General features: G+C 37.1%; 1 long non-coding RNA gene across 1 annotated transcript; it reads right to left on the bottom strand.

Annotated features, from left to right (window-relative positions):
- Nucleotides 1–1,053: 1,053 nt before the first annotated feature.
- LOC307126083 lies at nucleotides 1,054–3,435 on the bottom strand. The gene is made up of 4 exons (XR_013816449.1): nucleotides 3,299–3,435; nucleotides 1,947–2,011; nucleotides 1,216–1,284; nucleotides 1,054–1,102 (listed from the first exon to the last, which is right to left on the bottom strand). It is a non-coding gene; the product is annotated as an uncharacterized lncRNA (long non-coding RNA).
- Between the last annotated feature and the right edge of the window lie 17,255 nt (nucleotides 3,436–20,690).

The raw sequence follows: 20,690 nt of genomic DNA, 5'->3' as shown, positions 1-20,690 counted from the left end.
AAAGCGCTGTGAATTCTTTGGGTTTAGTTGCCGTGCGTCCACAACAGGAGTTTCAATACGTAACTTAGTTCAAGTTCATCTATGCATGATTTTGTGCAAGTATGAGTTGTAATATTGTGTTTATTTTGTATAAATATCTAATTGATCATATATAGGTTGTGTTCCATTGAGCTAAACAAAAGCGCTTGGGTTTATGGGTGTTCATTCAGCTCTTCAGCTTTAGCGCGCGCACCTCAAACACATGTTATTTGAAACCATCCTATTAAACACGCATAATATTACTGTAATTTTAAAAATGTTAATATGTTTTCAAAAGTATTGATGCATTATTTATCAGAACTAGTACTTTTATTGTTCTTGTATCATTTTCATCAACAATATGAGTAAAATAATTCCCTTATTGTCCATTTGATTTGATTTATCCATGGCACAGGTATTTGATTCTTTATGTAGCCTAAGTAATGTTGCCCATGACTTGTTTGCATTTTAATTTAATTTTATTTATTATTATTTGTAAGGCAATAGATGTTTTGGGTAAAACTTTACAATACATTTGTTATTGCATTAACTAACATGAACTAACAGAGCAAAACTTTTGTTAATGTGAGTTAATAAAATATGTGAGTTGATGTTAGTTCACAGTGTGCACTAAATGACAGATACAACACTGGATCATAAACATGTTGAGATTAACGTTAACTAAGATTAATAATCCTGTAGAAGTGTTGTTCATTCATTGTTAGTTCATGTTAGCTAACACTAACAACATGAAAACTTATTGTAAAGTGTTGTCATTTTTTTTTTATTGAAAAATGGGATCACGAAGAACAGGATGATGAGCTTTAATGATGAGCCTTTTGTTTTTGTAATCAGGCTCTCAAAGTATATAAAATTTGGATTTAGATTAATCGGCCAATATATCAGTTATCGGCTTTCAAATATAAAGAACGATCAGTTATCGAACTCTGCCCAAATGTTTATATTGGTGCATCCCTAATTTTAATTTCCAAAAAGAAAAAAAAAAAAACAATACCTTCTGTACTCTCTGTATCTCTGACTTCTGACTGGGACAGAGTGCGGAGGGATCAACCTCACAGAGAGTCTACAAAACATCAAATTAGACATGAAACACTGATGTAAATATGTGAACAGCCTAGATCTCACACGTGTGTTTGCTTGGTTTGCTCATTCTCTTACAGCACAACTCTCACTTACCTCATGTAGACCCACAGTAAGAGCAGCACAATCACCACTGCCTGATGACAGCTGGGTCTGACGGCTTATCTGAACATATGAAATAAAGCGTTACATACAGAAACACTTCACCTAAAAACATAATATATGGAATATAGCAAAGGGATAATGTACAGTCAGCCAGTAATTAATACAAAATAAACATGGACAGGATAATCAGATAATCATACATAACTACCCATCAATAAATATTTGCACATAAAATATTGATTTGAGATAATATACAAGATTACAAAATAGTTAAATTTCAAATCAATATTTCAAGGTAATGTTAATGTCTTTTATGCATCACATTAGATGCGTGTTCATTATAGTATGTCATGTTGTGTGTGTGTGTGTCTTACAACAGTTTTATGAGGACACCGTTTTATGAGGACATCATAAGAACATGTTCTTGATGTTTGACTTTGACTCAGTGTGTTGTGTTAGTTTGACAGAAGTCTGGTCTATGAGGACACTAGTTTTTCCGGGACACTGGTCACTAGACACATTTGGACGGCACCTGAGCTCCAGTATTTGTGTGTATGAGAGAGTGATACGAGACACTGCGTCTGTGCTAGTTGTACAGTAAGTGATCCTGACTCACTTTTTACACACAATCATAATTCAGTGACTGATAACTCTGGCAAACGATCTGTTTCTGAGCTGAAATCTGTTCTATTCTTTAAGGAATAACTCAATTATTACATTACCTTCTTGGATACCTTTAGAGTTGCTGTATCTTGTTTGGTTTAATCTGATTCTTCTCAGTTATCATCTGGAAAAAAAAGAAGAGCAAATCAAAATCAAAACAAAATAAAGACAAATAAATACTCATTTTAGTATTACATATTGAAAGCCAATTTCAACCGAGGGTCCTATTTTTTTCTTCTTCAATTATTATATATATTATAATAATTATAATAAATATTTTTCGATATTGGTATTAGCCGAAATGAGCTGTGAATTATGGGTTATCAGTATCGATCCTAGTATTCCATATGTGCACCACAGTGTCCCAGTAAAACTAGTGTCCTCATAGACCAGGATTCTCAAACTAACACAACACACTGAGATCCTTCAGTCAAGTCAAACATCAAGAACATGTTCTTATGATGTCCTCATAAAACGGTGTCCTCATAAAACTGGTGTAAAGCCACACACAACCTGACATACTGTAATGAACACACATGTAATGTGATGCATTAAAGCCATGAACATTAACTTGTAGGGCTGCACAATACATTGCTTTATCATTCATACCTATTCATGGTAGTGACATTGGAGTATAGCCCTATGTGAAGTCAAGTAGGCTATATGGATCATAGTTGATCTCTTATAGTGAAAACAGCCTAATAAACTGCTGCGGACTGTCATTAATTGCAATAAAACATCCAAATACAAAGAAAAAAATCAGTTTTGTAGCTTTAACCAGGAATAATTATATCTGATGTATACAGTAAAGACTATGCAGTGTTATTTTACAGTTGATTACTCTATATACCCGTATTACTGTTCCTAAATGCTATTAGACTTAACGTTACCTGGAAAACATGAGGCACTGTTTATTTCATATTTTTGTATCTATGCTTGCAGTTTATCATTTTCTATGCAGACGCACACCCCTACAAAATCACACCAATCATTCTAGAATGATTAGTTATTTCCAAATAAAGCTATTTAAGTCATCTGGTGAAATTGTTTTTCATTTTGCATTATATATTGCAGGGGAAAAAATCAATATTGCCATACCAGTTTTTGTTTAAATATTGTGCATCTCTATTAACCTGGGTAACATTTAAGCTTTAATATTACCTTTAACAATACTCTGTAAATAAAATATAATGTACCAGCTTTATTAAACAAGTTTTAAATGACGAGCATCGCTGATTCTCTGTAAACAGAATCACTATAAGTGCGCTAGCACCGTTAGCATCACGCGCTAGCTGCTTTCTAAGTGTAAAACGAGCTGGGAAGAGCTAACAGGACATGCACAAATAAGCCAAACGGACCCACAGGCTATTAGAGAAGCATTATAACATTATTAAACAGTGTTATAACTTACCTTTAAATAACAGTTGCCTTCATCAGGTCCGCAGTCCTCTCATGTCCGGTCCAAACAGGAAATTAACTTGCCCCATACACCTCTGACTACACCACACTTATCATAATATAAACGGGATTTTATCATATAATTAATATATTACTTGTAAAAATACTTAAATAATTAGTATTTTGCATTATGTTGCTTATTATACAGACTTATGCTGAAGCTGAATGAAGCTCCGCCCACCGGCGCCATCTTGTTTTCACGATTTCCCGCCTACCGGAACCGATCTGTCCAATCAGAGGCCTCAAAACTTACACTTGTGTGTATTATGCAAATTTTTAAAGACGCAGGTGTTATACCGGGACCTGACTCCAGGGGCGCACTCCCGAAATCAGGGATACACTGTGTATAGTAAAATTTCAGGGTTTTGTGGTATGTAAGGACATCGCGCCAAAATTGGAGAGGGTGCTTCTGGGACATAGTAAATGTGATCTACACTGCCGGAATTATGAGGACATGGCCCCTGTCCTCATAAACCCAAATGTCCCCGTAATGCTGGTGCGTATTCAGGTCAAAAGTCCTTGTAAACCACAAAAACAAACACACACACACACACACACACACACACACACACAATGATAGAGTGAGAGTGAGGGGGGAGGGGAAGGACTGAGAGAAAGAAACACACACAAACTCACAGGGTGAGAGAGAGACCCCCCCACACACACACACACACACACACACACACACAGAGTGATAGAGAGGGGGAAGGGGAAAGACAGGCAGAGGGCATTCCATAGACTTAATGGTTTTTATACTGTACAAACTGTACATTCTATTCCCCTACACTACCCCTAAGCCTACATATCGCACACACAAAAAAAGCTATTTTGATTTACGGGGACACATGAAATGTCTTCATAAACCATGATTATGTTGTAATAAACACCCCTCCAACACACCCATTTCTGAGGCTTTGCCCATTTCCACTGGCTGACATCTCTGATGTTTGTGTTGAGTTTCAAGCAATTTCAAGCATGCTAAGAGCCTCAAAAACAGCCAAAAGATGATTAAACTTTGACACACTGCCATGGCAACAGTATTTAAAATATCAGGAATCCATTCGTATGTCTACATCTGCCATGTTTTGTCATTATACTGATGAAGTTTGAAGTAAATCGGGTGAAAACAAGACAGTGATTTAGCATTTTTGAAAGTGACACACTTCCTGCTGCCAGTTGGTGGACACACAAACACACACACACACACACACACACACATGTTTGTTTTTGTGAAATGTGAGGACATTCCATAGGCGTAATGGTTTTTATACCGTACAAACCGTATTTTCTATCCCCTTACACTGCCCCTGTCCCTAAACCTAACCCTCACAGGAGACTGTGCAGTTTACTTTCTGTGAAAAAAAACTTGTTCTGTGTGATTTATAAGCATTTTGAAAAGTGAGGACATGGGGAACGTCCTCATATTTCACCCTCTTTTTGTAATACCTATGTCATACCCATGTCATTATACACATTTGTGTCCTGATATTTCACGAAAACATGCCCACACACACACACACACACACACACACACACACACACACACACCTCTTAAAGCTATTTAATTTATGGGACACAGGAAATATTCTCATAAACCATGTTTACATTGTAATTTGTAGTATATTTTTAAAGCTACTTGGTTACATTTTAATAATACATTATTTAGTATGTTTTTAAAGATATTTTTATTATGTGGACACATGAAATGTCCTCATTAACCACTACGTTGTAATAACAGTATAATACCCATGTCATTATACAAATTTGTGTCCCTAATAAATCAACACACACACACACACACACACACACACACACACACACACACACACACACACACACACACACACACACACACACACACACACACACACACACACACACACACACACACACAGAGAGAGAGAGAAAGAGAGTTTCAAAAATAACACAACACTGCTACCTTTTAGTGAGGGGAGGGCAGACAGAGAATAAATATTCAGAAGAAATATATTAAATAAAATAAATATATTGATCTGAAAAATAGTATGATTATTTTAAAGATATTTGGTTACATTTGAATAAAACATTGTTTTAGTATGTTTTTAAACACACACACATACACGTTGTAATACCAGTGTAATACCCATGTCATTATACAAATTTGTGTCCTCATAAATCACATAAACAAGAGAGAGAGAGAGAGAAACAAGTTTTTTTTTATCCTGCTTCAAAACTAATACAATGCTGCCATCTTGTGTTCATTGAGGGGAGAGCCGCACACACAGACACAGAATAGATAATTCAAAGAAATATTGTAAATAAATATATATATTGATCTGAAAAATAGTTTAGTCATTTTAAATAAATCCAAGTTCAATTACTGAACATACAATCTTAATTTAATTGAAATCAAAATATGATTTTACAAGATATGAGAGAATTTCTGTTCCCCTTTTTTGTCCTTATTTAATCCCTTGCCATGGAAACACCGTTTGAGATATCCAATATCCGTTCACATTTTAGCATCTTCAGTATCTTTGTTTCATGTTGACCGAGTTTGGTGGAGATTGAATAAATTGCCTACGAGGAGAACGTAAAAACTCAGACCCCGATTTAACCAAAAATTCACCTTCAAACCAAAATATCTGGCTTCCTGTTGGTCGGAGCTAATGACTGTAAATTAGAAAGTTGTCCGGCTCGATGATGTCAATATATATATACTGAGTTTGGTGATTGTAGATGAAACGAAGCCCTTCACTTTTGTCAAAAGGTGGCGCTAGAGAGCCCCTCATCCCCACCCGTTTCTGAGGCTTTGACCATGTGTACTGACTGACATTTCTGATGTGTGTGTTGAGTTTCAAGCAGTTTCAAGCAATTTCAAGCATGCTAAGAGCCTCAAAATAGCCAAAAGATTATTAAACTTTGACACGTTGCCATGGCAACAGAATTAAAAATTTCAGGAATCTAATAATAAACCTAATAATAAACTTTCGAAATCCAATAGGGTCCTCACACCATCGGTGCTCGGGCCCTAAATATCTTTGATTATTTTCAATCCTACACTACGGTCAACTGTTAATGGTATTATAACAAAGTGGAAGCAATTGGGAACAATAGCAACTCAGCCACGAAGTGGTAGTCCACATAAATCACAGAGCGGGGTCAACGCATGCTGAGGCGCACAGTGCACAGAAGTCGCCATCTTTCTTCAGAGTCAATAGCTACAGACCTCCAAACTTTGTGTGGCCTTCAGATTAGCTCACGAACAGTGTGTAGAGAGCTTCATGGAATGGGTTTCAATGGCAGAGCAGCTGCATCTAAGCCTTACATCACCAAGTGCAATGCAAAGCGTCGGATGCAGTGGTGTACAGCACGCCGCCACTGGACTCTAGAGCAGTGGAGACGTGTTCTGACGTGCCAGTAGAACAGTTCTTGCCTGACTGCATTGTGCCAAGTGTAAAGTTTGGTGGAGGGGAGGTTTTGTTGTGGGGTTGTTTTTTAGAGGTGGGGCTTGGCCCCTTAGTTCCAGTGAAAGGAACCCTTAATGCTTCAGCATACCAAGACATTTTGGACAATTCCATGCTCCCAACTTTGTGGGAACAGTTTGGGGATGGCCCCTTCCTGTTCCAACATGACTGTGCACCAGTGCCCAAAGCAAGGTCCATAAAGACATGGATGAGCGAGTTTGGAGTGAAGGAACTTGACTGGACTGCACAGAGTCCAGACCTCAACCCGATAGAACACCTTTGGGATGAATTAGTCCAACATCAGTGCCTGACCTCACAAATACGTTTCTAGAAGAATGGTCAAAAATTCCCATAAACACACTCATAAACCTTGTGGAAAGCTTTCCCAGAAGAGTTGAAGCTGTTATAGCTGCAAAGGGTGTGCCAACTCCATATTAAACCCTACAGATTAAGAATGGTATGTCATTCAATTTCATGTGCATGTAAAGGCAGGCGTCCCAAAACATTTGGCAATATAGTGTATCAAAAAAGTAGAGCACATTTTTTTCAAAATCTTCTTTAGCCACACAATAGTGTGATGTGAGAAACAAACCAGAGAAAGTTATTTATTGAAAACAATCTCGTCACACTTCTGCCGCATCACAGTTGGTCATGTGACACATAAGCATCAATGCTTTTCTCAGTGACATCAAGGGCATGGCCCAATACCCACATTGCAGTCTTTGCACTTAACAATTTGACTTCTTACTTGATGTATTTCCAGTTTGCCTAGGTTCAAGTAGGCGTGAAGACTTTTTAACCTTTGTTGACTGATGGGACACACTTACCACACAGTGTTGAAAAATGCTACTTTATTTACACATTTTCAACACTTTGAACTTTAAAATAAACGTCTTCATTCAGTAGTCCCTATGTAACAGATGACACAATTTAATTGTGGTGTGACAAAATACACAAATTTATCTCTGCTCCAATAAAATGTGTAACACTTTAGTTTTGCTCCCAAATTATATGTAATATCTAAATAATTAAATACACTGGAAAGTTGAATGTGCTAATACAATATTTCAACTCAAATCAATACTTTGTGGCTAATTATTTACTTATGTGGCAAGTAGCCATGTAATAAGTGGGATAATGTACATCCTGCAGGTTTTTATTAAAAAAAAAACGAGATACCCAGATGAGCGGTTATTTTACAGCATTGCGATTGGCGATGATTGCGACTGACCAATCAGAATCAAGCATTTCAGAGAGTCGTGTAATAAGGGCACTGAACTCAGTCTTGTGCCCTTACTTTGTATTGTGTGCTTGTGCTCTCAAGGTGTCAGGATTGAAGCACCTAAAGTTAGCATTTTTGAAACACACACAAGTCCAAGTAGGATTTGAGAGTGTCAGCAGAGGAGAATTTTCCACTTATTAACAAAATTAACCATCTCAATACACTTATGTCAGAACACTTCTTTTGTGGATAGAGCCATATTATCATATGGACATCATACTTTTATGATGCTTTTTGTATGTTTTTGGAGCTTGGCATTAATAAAATAACTTTTTGCTATAAAAAAAAGTCTATTCCATAGACTGTAAAAAAAAAGTGCACGATGCACCTTCACTCTCTTCCATTGTAGTAAGTGAAGCCTCCAGTGTCCAAATATGGCACTGACATTTTGGGTCTCGAGTCTGCACAGTAGTGAGCGCAAAGTGGAGCCGTGATATCAAGGTCCCGCCTGTACACTCCCACCTGATTAATCACACACCCCTGAATGTTTTGTGAAATAAACTGTTATGGAAATGTAGAAATTAAAGTTAAAGCTCCAATCTCCTCCCGAAGTTCTTGAAAAAAGTCTGTTGGTGCCTCAGTGACTACTTCGCGAAGCTGTCAGTTTCAGCTGTCAATAATGACGTCATGTCAATGCCGTTTTTATAGCATCAAATAACTAACTAAACCTAAAATTATTTAAAGATGAACATTCGAACTAACATCAGCGTGATAAAAATGCCTAAAATGACAGAAACCATCTTTGGGAAAAAAATATTTTAAGAGTAATTTGATTTGTAATGTACAATCAAATTACCATGTCCCATTACATTACATGGAGAGAGCGGGGTTTATGACCTATACTGCATCCAGCCACCTGGGAACGATCGAGACGCTTTGGCTTTACTTTTCAGGACTCATGTGGCACGCTTGAAATATTCTGGGTGGGTAATCATGATGGAATATTAATTTTGGTGAATAAAGGGCCTTGAACTCTGACTGCAATTTGCACCATTAAAGCGTTATTCAAAGAGAGTTGGCAATTTTAGAGACACGAGTGACTGTTGGCAATTCAAAAGAGGTGAGTAGACAAAGTGCAACAGCAACTGTGCAGCATCAACCAAAGGGCTCATATAATCTGTCACTATACAGAACATGATGGACAAGTAGTGACAACAGTAAATAGGTGTCCTTCACTAATGAGTGAGAGGTTCAGAGGTATGAGATTTTTTTTTTTTCATTGCTGAGTCAAGTGAGACTACAAAGAAGAGAAAGTGATGATTTGCTTAGTCGTGAGAAAATTAACAGGGATGTTTCTGTTTCATATGACGGGTTCAAATCATGTGTTTTGTGCGGCTGCAATTGTCTCGTTCTGACTAGAGTAACAACCATATTAAAGGATGTCATGGGCTCAAGGGTGTAAATTTGGCACAAATGCTTTACAGCCACACATGAATAATTAAGAAGCAATAAATCAAGACTGGATTGGCATAATGAGCACACAGCTTTGAAAAGGCATGTCATCTGAGTCTCAAGAACGAAATAATTCTTACACAGCGGGTTTCAAAAGTGCATTTTAGGATTCAAATATTGACAGAACATGTAATTATTGTTTTTTTCCAAGTTATTCTTGTAACTTGTATGCAAAAGTTTGAAAATATAGCCCTCTTCATTCTCAACCACCTACCCTAGAGAGCACTTTTAAAATAACATTTCTACATTTTAACAAACAACTTGGTGTACAGATGAAGAGAGCAAAAAACTCCCAAAATTAAGTTTTATTATTGCTTTAACGGCATATTATAATTATTTCTGGAGAACCATGTGACACATTGAACACTGAAGTAATGGCTTACATTTTAAAATATACACAATATTGCCAAATGTTTTGGGACGCCTGTCTTTACATGCAGATTAACTTTAATGACATACTATTCTTAATCCGTAGGGTTTAATATGGAGTTGGCAAACCCTTTGCAGCTATAACAGCTTCAACTCTTCTGTCATGTTGGAACAGGAAGGGGCCATCCCCAAACTGTTCCCACAAATTTGGGAGCATGAAATTGTCCAAAATGTCTTGGTATGCTGAAGCATTAAGACTTCATTTTACTGGAATAAAGAGGCCAACCCCAACCCTTGACAAACAACCCCACACCACAACCTCCCCTCCACCAAACTTTACACTTGGCACAATGCAGTCAGACAAGTACCGTTCTCCTGGCAACTGCCAAACCCAGACTCGTCCATCAGATAGCCAGACAGAGAAGCGTGATTCGTCACTCCAGAGAACACGTCTCTACTGCTCTAGAGTTCAGTGGCGGCTTGCTTTACAACACTGTATCTTACGCACTTAGTGATGTAAGGCTTGGATGCAGCTGCTCAGCCATGGAAACCCATTACATTAAGTTCTCTACACACTGTTCTTGAGCTAATCTGAAGGCCACACGAAGTTTGGAGTTGACGACTTCTGTGCACTGTGCATGCGCTGAATAAAATGATTTTACATGGCCTACCACTTTGTGACTGAGTTGCTGTTGTTCCCAATTGCTTCCACTTTGTTATAATACAACTAACAGTTGACAATGGAATATTTAGTAGTGAGGAAATTTCACGAATTGACTTATTTCACAGTTGGCAAACTATCACGGACGGTACCACGCTTGAATTCACTGAAGCAACCCATTCTTTCATAAATGTTTGTAGAAGCAGGCTGCATGCCTAGGTGCTTGATTTTATACACCAATGACCATGGAAGTGATTGGAACACCTGAATTCAATTATTCGGAGTGGTGTACCAATACTTTTGGCAATATAGTTCATATAAAAAAGGTAATCATTTACAATATTACTGTTTCTACTGTACTTTTGATCAAATAAATGCACCCTTGAAGAGCATAAAAACGGGTAATTAGGCAATATTAATCAAACAACATTGACAAAAAAAAAAACTCATACTACGAACTAAGTTGGCACCCCCTCTAAACAAAAACTGACTCAGAAGGTTATTTTACCCAAATGCAAATGCATTTATGACAGGGTCTAAAGGTAGACTGTAAGGGTAGACTGCAGGGTAGACTGCAAACTCAAATCTCAACTTTAAAAAAAAGTTTTTTTTATTTATAAAACAAACTAACTTCCGAACCCGATTTTACGGTTATGGCAAACTGTTTCCCCAGGTACGTAATAAATGGCATTCTACAGATACAATTACATTTCTCTAATGAGAAAAAAAACTTGAATGTTGTTAAAAAGCAGCCTCAGATGTGTTAGCAGAACAAGCTCCACATCTGAGCATGGATGTCCTCCACTCATGGACTTTATTAACCTTTCCATGCGTGTCAGAGTAATATGTGCAGCACGGACGACACGTTGGCATTTGTATTGCCCGTATAGCGACGCCTCCTCTAAATGCCACAGCTAATGAAGCCTCCAACCGATGGCAGTGAGGTTCACAGATAATAACCCACAAGCCTACTGAGGGTAAAAACCTGTGTGTGTGCATTTATATGTGTGTGTGTGTTCATTCTTGTAGAGGTTACTAGGTTGCACTTCTGTTACAAGATGAATGCTAAGGAGGTAGCCTATTTTTGCATTTCTTCCTCATACATTTCCTGACCGAATGACAGAGGTCTCACTGAGAGCTTTACAAGTTCATCTCACAATTGCTGAAGCTTTATATGACCCTGTAAGTCATTACCTACATCTTATCAAAACAAATACAGAGTATTGTATAGATCCGTGGAAATTCTTTCTTCAGGATGTAGATGTGTGATGATACAACAAAGCAGCTACAAAAATGTCTTTAAAATAAAAAAATCAGTGATGCATATTTTGTCTAATAAATAAATATATCAATATGTTAATTAATAGTTACATTGTTTAGGAGAGAAAACTGATGTGCAACAGAGATTTTGATAACAGAGAACAGAGACATTTTTTGGAGAATGACCAAACTGCATGTAGGCTAGTGTAGTTTTTCAGGATACGCAGCCCACATTTTGAGAACCACTATTTCAGAGATCATTTCAATATCAGAGAGTTACAATTTGAAATGCTCAGCATGCACTAGCTTTAGCATGAAATGATTATGGATACAGGTTCTCTTTTGGAAAGGATCGATCAAATTCACAGCCCCTACAGTCTTTCAGAGTACCTATCAGACTGTCATTTCATATCTCTATGACATATTGATTGTAGCCAGAAGGAGTGGAGGTGTATCTGAAGATGCGATTTAGAATAAAGTGTTCAATAGTTGGAACCTTTAGCCCCATGCAAATAAGAGCTGAAACCTCTGGTTTGATATTAAAACTATTTTACACAAAAATGTAAATTCTGTCATTATTTACACCCTTATATTGTTCCAAAACTTTCATGGATGGAACACAAAAGGAGATGTTTAGCAGAATGTGTAAGCTGCTCTTCTACATTCACAAAGTAATATGTGACTGGGGTGGTTGTAGGCGGAAAAAAAAAGGCATAAAATCATAAAAGTAGTCCCTTGCTAAACACATACTGTATTTTGGACACATGCTGTATTTTATCTTTTGTCCTACTTATGTCAACTAACTCTCATTAGAGTATTTAGACTTATGTAAAAGTATGCTTAATATCTGCTAACTTTAATGCTTCCCCTAACAGACATTTTACAGCAGGTTAGTATTTTTTTTCTAAAGCCAAACGTGCAGCCTTTCTGTTCTCTCCTGCTAAAGACACCAAAGCAACACATTAAGAGCTGCAGATGATGCAGTTATTTTAACAACAGTAGCAAACCACACAGTGAAAAGCTAAATAGATTCATACTTTCACTAAAACACTGAATGCAGCAAATACAATTACTTTTATCTGGCATACATATATGGCTCTGACCATTCAAATAAACAAGATTTTACATTTAGCATTAATAATCAGTATGTTAAAGGGTTAGTTCACCCAAAAATGAAAATTCTGTCATTAATTACTTACCCTCATGTCGTTCGACACCCGTAAGACCTCCATTCATCTTCGGAACAGAAATGAAGATATTTTAGTTGAAATCTGATGGCTCTGAAAGGCCTCCATTGGCACAATGGCACGGTTCACTCTCAAGACCCTTAAAAGGTACTAAAGACGTCGTTACAAAGTCCATCTCACTACAGTGGTTCTAAAATAACTTTATGAATCGGCGATAATAGTTTTTGTGCGCAAAAAAACCCTAAATAACGACTTACATAGTGATGACGATTTCAAAACAAGGCATCATGAAGCTTGATTCGGATCGCGTGTCAAACCGCCAAACTGCTGAAATTTGGCGATTCAAACCGCTGAATCGACTCGCTGACTCATAACGCTTCGAAGCTTCATGATGCCTTGTTTTGAAATCGTCATCACTATGTAAGTCGTTATTTAGGGTTTTTTTGCGCACAAAAACTATTATCGCAGATTCATAAAGATTCATAAAATTATTTTAGAACCACTGAAGTGAGATGGACTTTGTAACGACATCTTTAGTACCTTTAGTACCTTTTAAGGTACTAAAGTGCCAATGGAGGCCTTTCAGAGCCATCAGATTTCAACTAAAATATCTTCATTTCTGTTCCGAAGATGAACGGAGGTCTTACGGGTGTCGAACGACATGAGGGTAAGTAATTTATGACAGAATTTTCATTTTTGGATGAACTAACCCTTTAAGAGCATTTCATAATAAACAATGTTATAATTGGTAAAATTATTTGTACATGGCAAGTAAAGACAACTAAAACTCTGATATTACTAGTTTTTAGAGACCGAACCTCTTGTAACTTTAATTGAATACCCCTGTTCTACTAACTATAAATAACTTTGCAATTACATTTAACTTTTTCCCACTTTATATTAGGTGGCCTGAACTACTTACATCAAAAAATAAGTAGGGGAGTGCGGGGCACAACCTAACGCGGGGTTAGTTGTAACATGCATGGTTTAAAACTTTCCACACATGCCAGGATGACGAAACTTAGCGTATTTACTTGTTGCCATATAAACATTATTTGGAGAAAAAAATGCGGCAAAATGTAAAAATCTTTGGAAGGTATTACTGAACATTTATTTGACCATAGAAAAAGTAAATTTCTTACTTAAGTTTATTTTTCATCTCTGTTTTTTTTTTTTTGTGTGTGTGTGTTTATTTAAAATAAGACAAATCTAATATTTTTTTAATCTTATATCTGTTATTTAACAGTCGAGATAGTTCTTGACTGATAGTCATCAGAAATGAATTACAAATGTAATTACATGCAGCTAATTTAAAAAATGTACAACCCCAAATCAGAAAAAGTTGGGACAGTATGGAAAACGCAAAAAAAACAAAAAAGAAGTGATTTCTAAATTTACTTTGACTTGTATTTCATTGCAGACAATATGAACACAAAATATTTCATGTTTTGTCTGGTCAACTTCATGTCATTTGTAAATATGCATCCTTTCCTGTCATTCAGACCTGCAACACATTTCAAAAAAAGTTGGGACAGGAGCAATTTAGGGCTAGTAATGAGGTAAAATGGTTAAATAACGATGTGATTTAAAACTGTGATGTCAACAGGTGATTGTAATTATGATTTGGTACAAAAGCAGCATCCAAGAAAGGTCTAATCCTTTAGAAGCAAAGATGGGCCGAGGATCGCCAGTTTGCCAACAAATGAGAGAAAATTATTGAAATGTTTAAAAACAATGTTCCTCAAAGAAAGATAGGAAGAGATTTGGATATTTCACATTCAACAGTGCATAACATAATTAAAAGATTCAAGGAATCTGGAGGAATTTCACTGCGTAAAGGACAAGGGCGCAAGCCTAAGCTGAACAACCGTGATCTCCGATCCCTCAGGCGGCACTGCATCAAGAATCGTCATTCATCTATAAGCGATATCACCACATGGGCTCAGGACTACTTTGGCAAACCTTTGTCAAGTACCACAATACGTAGTTACATCCACAAATGCCAGTTAAAACTGTACTGTGCCAAAAGGAAGCCCTATGTTAACAGTGTCCAGAAGCGCCGTCGACTTCTCTGGGCTCGGAGGCATCTGGAATGGACCATCACACAGTGGAAACGTGTACTGTGGTCAGATGAATCAGTATTTCAGGTATTTTTTGGGAGGAATGGACGCCGTGTGCTCCGGACCAAAGAAGAAAAGGATCATCCAGACTGTTACCAGCAACAAGTCCAAAAGCCAGGGTCTGTCATGGTATGGGGTTGTGTCAGTGCCCTTGGTAAAGGTAACTTGCACTTCTGTGAAGGCACCATTAATGCTGAAAAGTACATAGAGATTTTGTAGCATAATATGCTGCCTTCAAGAAGACATCTTTTCCAGGGACGTCCATGCATATTTCAACAAGACAATGCAAAACCACATTCTGCACACATTACAAAGTCCTGGCTGCGGAGGAAGAGGTACGGGTACTGGCCTGCCTGCAGTCCCGACCTGTCTCCAATAGAGAATGTGTGGCACATTTTGAAGCGCAAAATGCGACAACGAAGACCCCGTACTGTTGCCCACCTTAAGACTTGTTTGCAGGAAGAATGGGACAAAATTACTCCTGAAACACTTCATCGCTTGGTGTCTTCAGTCCCTAAACGTCTTTTAAGTGTTGTGAAAAGGAATGGCAACATTACAAAGTGGTAAATGCTTTACTGTCCCAACTTTTTTTGAAATGTGTTGCAGGTCTGAATGACAGGAAAGGATGCATATTTACAAATCACATGAAGTTGACCAGACAAAACATGAACTATATTTTGTTCATATTGTCTGCAATGAAATACAAGTCAAAGTAAATTTAGAAATTACTTCTTTTTTTTTTTTTTGCATTTTCCATACTGTCCCAACTTTTTCTGATTTGGGGTTGTAAGTATAATGTAAAAACATGTGTGTACACAATAAGTGCATTGTATCAAATGGTTAATTAAAATGTTAGTACATAGTAGTTAAGGCCACCTAATATAAAGTGGGTCCACTTTTTCGTCTAACCTAACCCTTACTTAACAGCCTACTAATACTCTAATGAGAGTTAATTGACATGTAGTTGCAAAGTTACTTAGAGTTAGTACAATGTCTAAAGTGGACCATCAAAATGAAGTGTAACCAAATCTTAAATCGCATTCACGGTTTTGTTTATTCTAATTAGTTTTGCGACGACATGTCACAGTGGACTTGACATCAGTCACACTTAAATAATGAAGATGATGATGATGATGATGATGATGATGATGATGATGATGATGATGATGATGATATGGAAGTTTAAATACCTACTGTATCTATGGAAGCAGATATTAGATTTTAGCTGCATCGTGGCGGGGAAGAATTTCAGTGATATTTTTGGTCTGTTTGAGGTATTAGTACTATATGATGATTTTTTAAAATGTTTTTAAAGCTTGACAGCACTAAGGCCGTGTGTCCACCAAAGGTTTTTTTCACACGGCTGGCTGGCATATTGTTTTCAATGGGAATGCCGCGTTTTTAGAATGCCATGAGTGTAACAAGGCGCTGTGTGTATATTAACCGTTTTTACTGGTCGCCGAGAGTTGAAGAATGTTCAACTTTGAGTAAAACGCGGGGAGGGGCAAATACAACACCGACCAACCGCCACATTCTACTTGTATAACATCAACAGATGACAACAAAAAGCATAATAATGGAAGAAAAATAAACACAACTTGTCGATACAATGTAAAGTATTTGCTCTGACACAATCAATACAAAAACAAACATCTGTGAAATGAGATGCTAGAAACATTTCCGCGGATATTCCGTATTATATCAAGCAAAGAGACTCAACTGAAAAAAACGCTGCGCTACCAAAATGCTCTCAAGCGGCCACAGCAAGGCATTTTCAGCAGAGTGCATAGCATTTTCAGCTGGCTAAAATGCTTTGATGGACACACAGCCTAAGCATGATCTACTTTTGATGAAGATAAGTTTGAACATACTAAACTTATGTTTCATGAGAGAAATGATCAATATTATAGATTCAACTGCACTGACCGTCAGATGAAAGCAAAATTTGAGCTGAATTGTCGTGGATAATGACTTTGACTTTGATTTAACTTTGTAACATCGGCACTTTTATTGAATTGAATCAACATTGAACTGAATTGAGCTGAATAATAACACTATTGCCTTCTGTAGCTACTTAATTTAACTAATTTTATAACTGATGAACTTTGCAGCACTGACACTGTTATTAAACTGTACTGAACCAACACTGAGCTGACTTGAGCTGAATGACGACACTATTGTATTCTGTAGAGCTGCTTTACAGCTGAAATAATAATGTTTTGAATATTCATAATGTGGCAACATTTACACTGTTATTTTCCTGTTATGAAGCTGCTTTGACGCAGCCTATATTATAAAGAGCTATATAAATAAATGACTTGACACCATTTTGGAGACTTTTTAATGCTAGTTCAATAGCATTCTCTACATATTCTAGTAATTAACTATAGTGGACTAAAATTACGCATTTTGGGTTGAGAAATGAAAAAGTAACGACTAAACAACTGGCAAAAATTTTGGGTCAGTATTTCAGCGAATCAAACTCTGAGACTAGCCACCAGCTCAGTTACTGAGTTACGCTACAAATGTTATGCCCTAGAAAACCTGGAGAAACCTTCTAATAGGGGTTTGCCCCTGCAGTAGTTCTACTGTGAGTAACTTTAAAAAAGTGCCTTGCAAAAAATAAATAACCAAAAGGAAAAAAATGCCATGAATCAACACAATGTAAGTGCAGCTGAAGTTTGGGCCTATTTTTAAAGTCAGTTGTAGATGCTAGGAATTGTTTCTTTAATAGCATGTTAGCCTCATTCCCTAAGGAAGAATAATCTAACTTGTTCCATTGCATGTACTATCTTTATAGTCCTACTAGTTTTGTCTCTTCAAACAAGTGCTATGCGAAGGAGGCCCTGGTACGCTCTTTGAATTAATGTTCAGTGTAGGGGAACATTCATTTCATTCTATAGCAAAAATTGTGCCGTGATGAGGAATTTTTCTGGAGGCACTGCAATATTTTATTTTATTTTTATTTTTATGTGATTTTTAAGGTCTGTTAACACCGGGAACGTCTGTGGCTTTAAAGTCAGGTTGATTCTGATTGGTGTTTTTTATTGTACATCAGCAGGAAAAATTGTTCTGAAAGTAATTACTGCTGTGGTCTGGCCTTTGCTATTCTCATAGAATTAGAAAATGTTCTTTTTCATTTGTTACAGTTATCATCCTTGTTGTGAACAGGCATTTTAGAGGTTTCCCTGTCTGAACGCTGCATCAATATGGAGCACATGGCCATGTTTTCTTTGACTCCATAGGGGAATGACTGTCTCAAATATTTTCATTTATCCTCATGTTGTCCCAAATACTTCTAGCTTAGCCAGCCTGTTTGCATTCGTGTCAGGGAATTTTCAGACATTGCAATGTAATGCAGCTTCACAAAGAGACAGTTATTTAAGGATGGAGCAGCATAAACTACATCAGACCAGACATCAAACGTGCAATCTATAAGTAAGAAAAAAACATACTTTTAATCATAAGGGTCAGACAGAGAGAGGAATATTAAGTTTTTGATGGCACAAATCATATCGAAAAGTTTGGGGTTAGTAAGATTTTCAAAAGCCACATTTCCACCGCAGGAACTTTCCCCAGGAACTACGGACTTTGAGGTGGTACTCTGTGTGTTTTGACTGCAGAGACCAGGGTCTAAATGAAGTTCCAGGTAAAAATTTCCCCGTCAAAAAAACCCTGCTTACAAACTTTTGGGGGTGGGACTTGGGCACTTGAGTTGATGGTGGTTGAGTTCACACAGCATTTTGATTGGTTGACTCCATGCAGCATTTCATTTCAACCACAGTTTTTAAAAGTCTGTTGTGGTGCGTGCAGAAAGAGTTTGCTATTTGATTCAACAATGGAATTTAAAAAACACAGCCCACGAACCGACAACGGCTTTACGGAAGACGAAATCCAGTGGGAACTGGAACGTTGTGCGCAGTCCTACATCACCAGGCTAATCTTCACTGTAATTGTTCTGGGTAATTTTGGTGAAACAGGGTAATTAATCTCTTATGTCTCACCAAGTCTGCTTTTTTTTTTCAAAAATACAGTAATATTGTGAAATATTTAAACCTGTTTTCAATTTTAACGTATTTTAAAATGTAATGCATTCCTGTGATGGCAAAGCAGAATTTTTTCCATAAACTTCCATTTATTTATTGCATCCTTGCTAAATAAAACATAAACTATATTTTCCTTTTAAAAAATCCCAAACTTTTGACAGGTAGTGTATGTGGCTCAGTGGTGTATTATAGGGAGTACAGTATAAAAGTATATATATATGAATGAATTTGGCAATATAATTAATCTAATATTTATTGATAATGAATATCCTAACTTTCAGTTTAAATACCCAAACAGTTCAGATAAGAGTTGTAGTTGTATGCTTTGTAGACAATGGCCATGCGCAACTTAAAGACACACATGCATATACAACATGCATGATACAATTTGTATGCACACATGTAGAAACACACGTGTCTCTGAACAAAGAGTGTGAAGAAAATCTAACACACACAATGTGATGCCACACATCGCATACAGTCATACAGTCAGGAAACAGCATTCTGCAATTAGAAATGTTCTCACAGTATTACTAGAGGGAGAGACCTAAAGATACTGACAGTATAGTGAATGCTGTGCGCTTGACATTTGATTGTGTTTCTTTGTGAAAGAGCTGCAGTCAGACAACAGCGACAGCTCAAAGCAACTGGAGTGGATCGGAACTCCCACCGGATCCACTGACCAACATAAATACAAATGTCTCTGTGTCCTACAAAAAAGCTTTGTGATTCTTACTATTTTTGAAAGAAGAAAACTTTGTCATTATGATATTTCAGCATGAAAAACTTCCACTACCTTGGGTGAAAACCTTTATATTTCCACAAATCAATAAGGAAAATAAGTGCTGACTCTCAGATCGCATGCTATTTGTATATACTACAAATAGTATGATCAGCGCATCCTAACTCATACTACGTATGTCAAGGAAGCATTAACGGTTTACTACTTCTGGTGGATCTTCAAAGTATGACTTCCATGCATGCTTTTTCGGCTAATTCTAACACAATATCCCTTGCATTGCACAAGAAGATTATTCGTTCAAACTAGTTTACCAGTGCAAATACCTACAGAGCAGGGTTGCACATTGCCAATTCAATGGAAATATATATTTGCAAACTTTGTTTAAAGTACCCCATTATGCTATTAAACATTCCAAATTTTGCTTTGCAGGTCCTCTACAGTATAACGAACTGCTCTGAGACAGACGATTGAGGATCCAAATACAGCTTTATGAAAGGGTAATGCACACTCATAGTCAACAAACAGGCAATATGTCATAACAAGTAATCAGTCTAATCAGGCAAACAAGACAGGAGAGACAGGCAAACGGGTAATCCACGGAACAGACAAGAAACCCAAAACCAGAGACATGCTCAGAAATGCAGTTGTAACACTAAACAAGACTTCGCAATGAATGACTGAGATAACCAGGCTTATATAGGGTAAAGGGAACAGGGTAATGAGACACAGGTGGATGTAATCAGAGATGATGAGTCGGGGAATAGAGTATTATGGGTAATG

The sequence above is a fragment of the Gobio gobio genome, assembly GCF_949357685.1.
Source record: "Gobio gobio genome assembly, chromosome: 5".
In the NCBI taxonomy this organism is placed as follows: domain Eukaryota; kingdom Metazoa; phylum Chordata; class Actinopteri; order Cypriniformes; family Gobionidae; genus Gobio; species Gobio gobio.
This window is presented reverse-complemented; position numbering and strand designations above follow the sequence as displayed.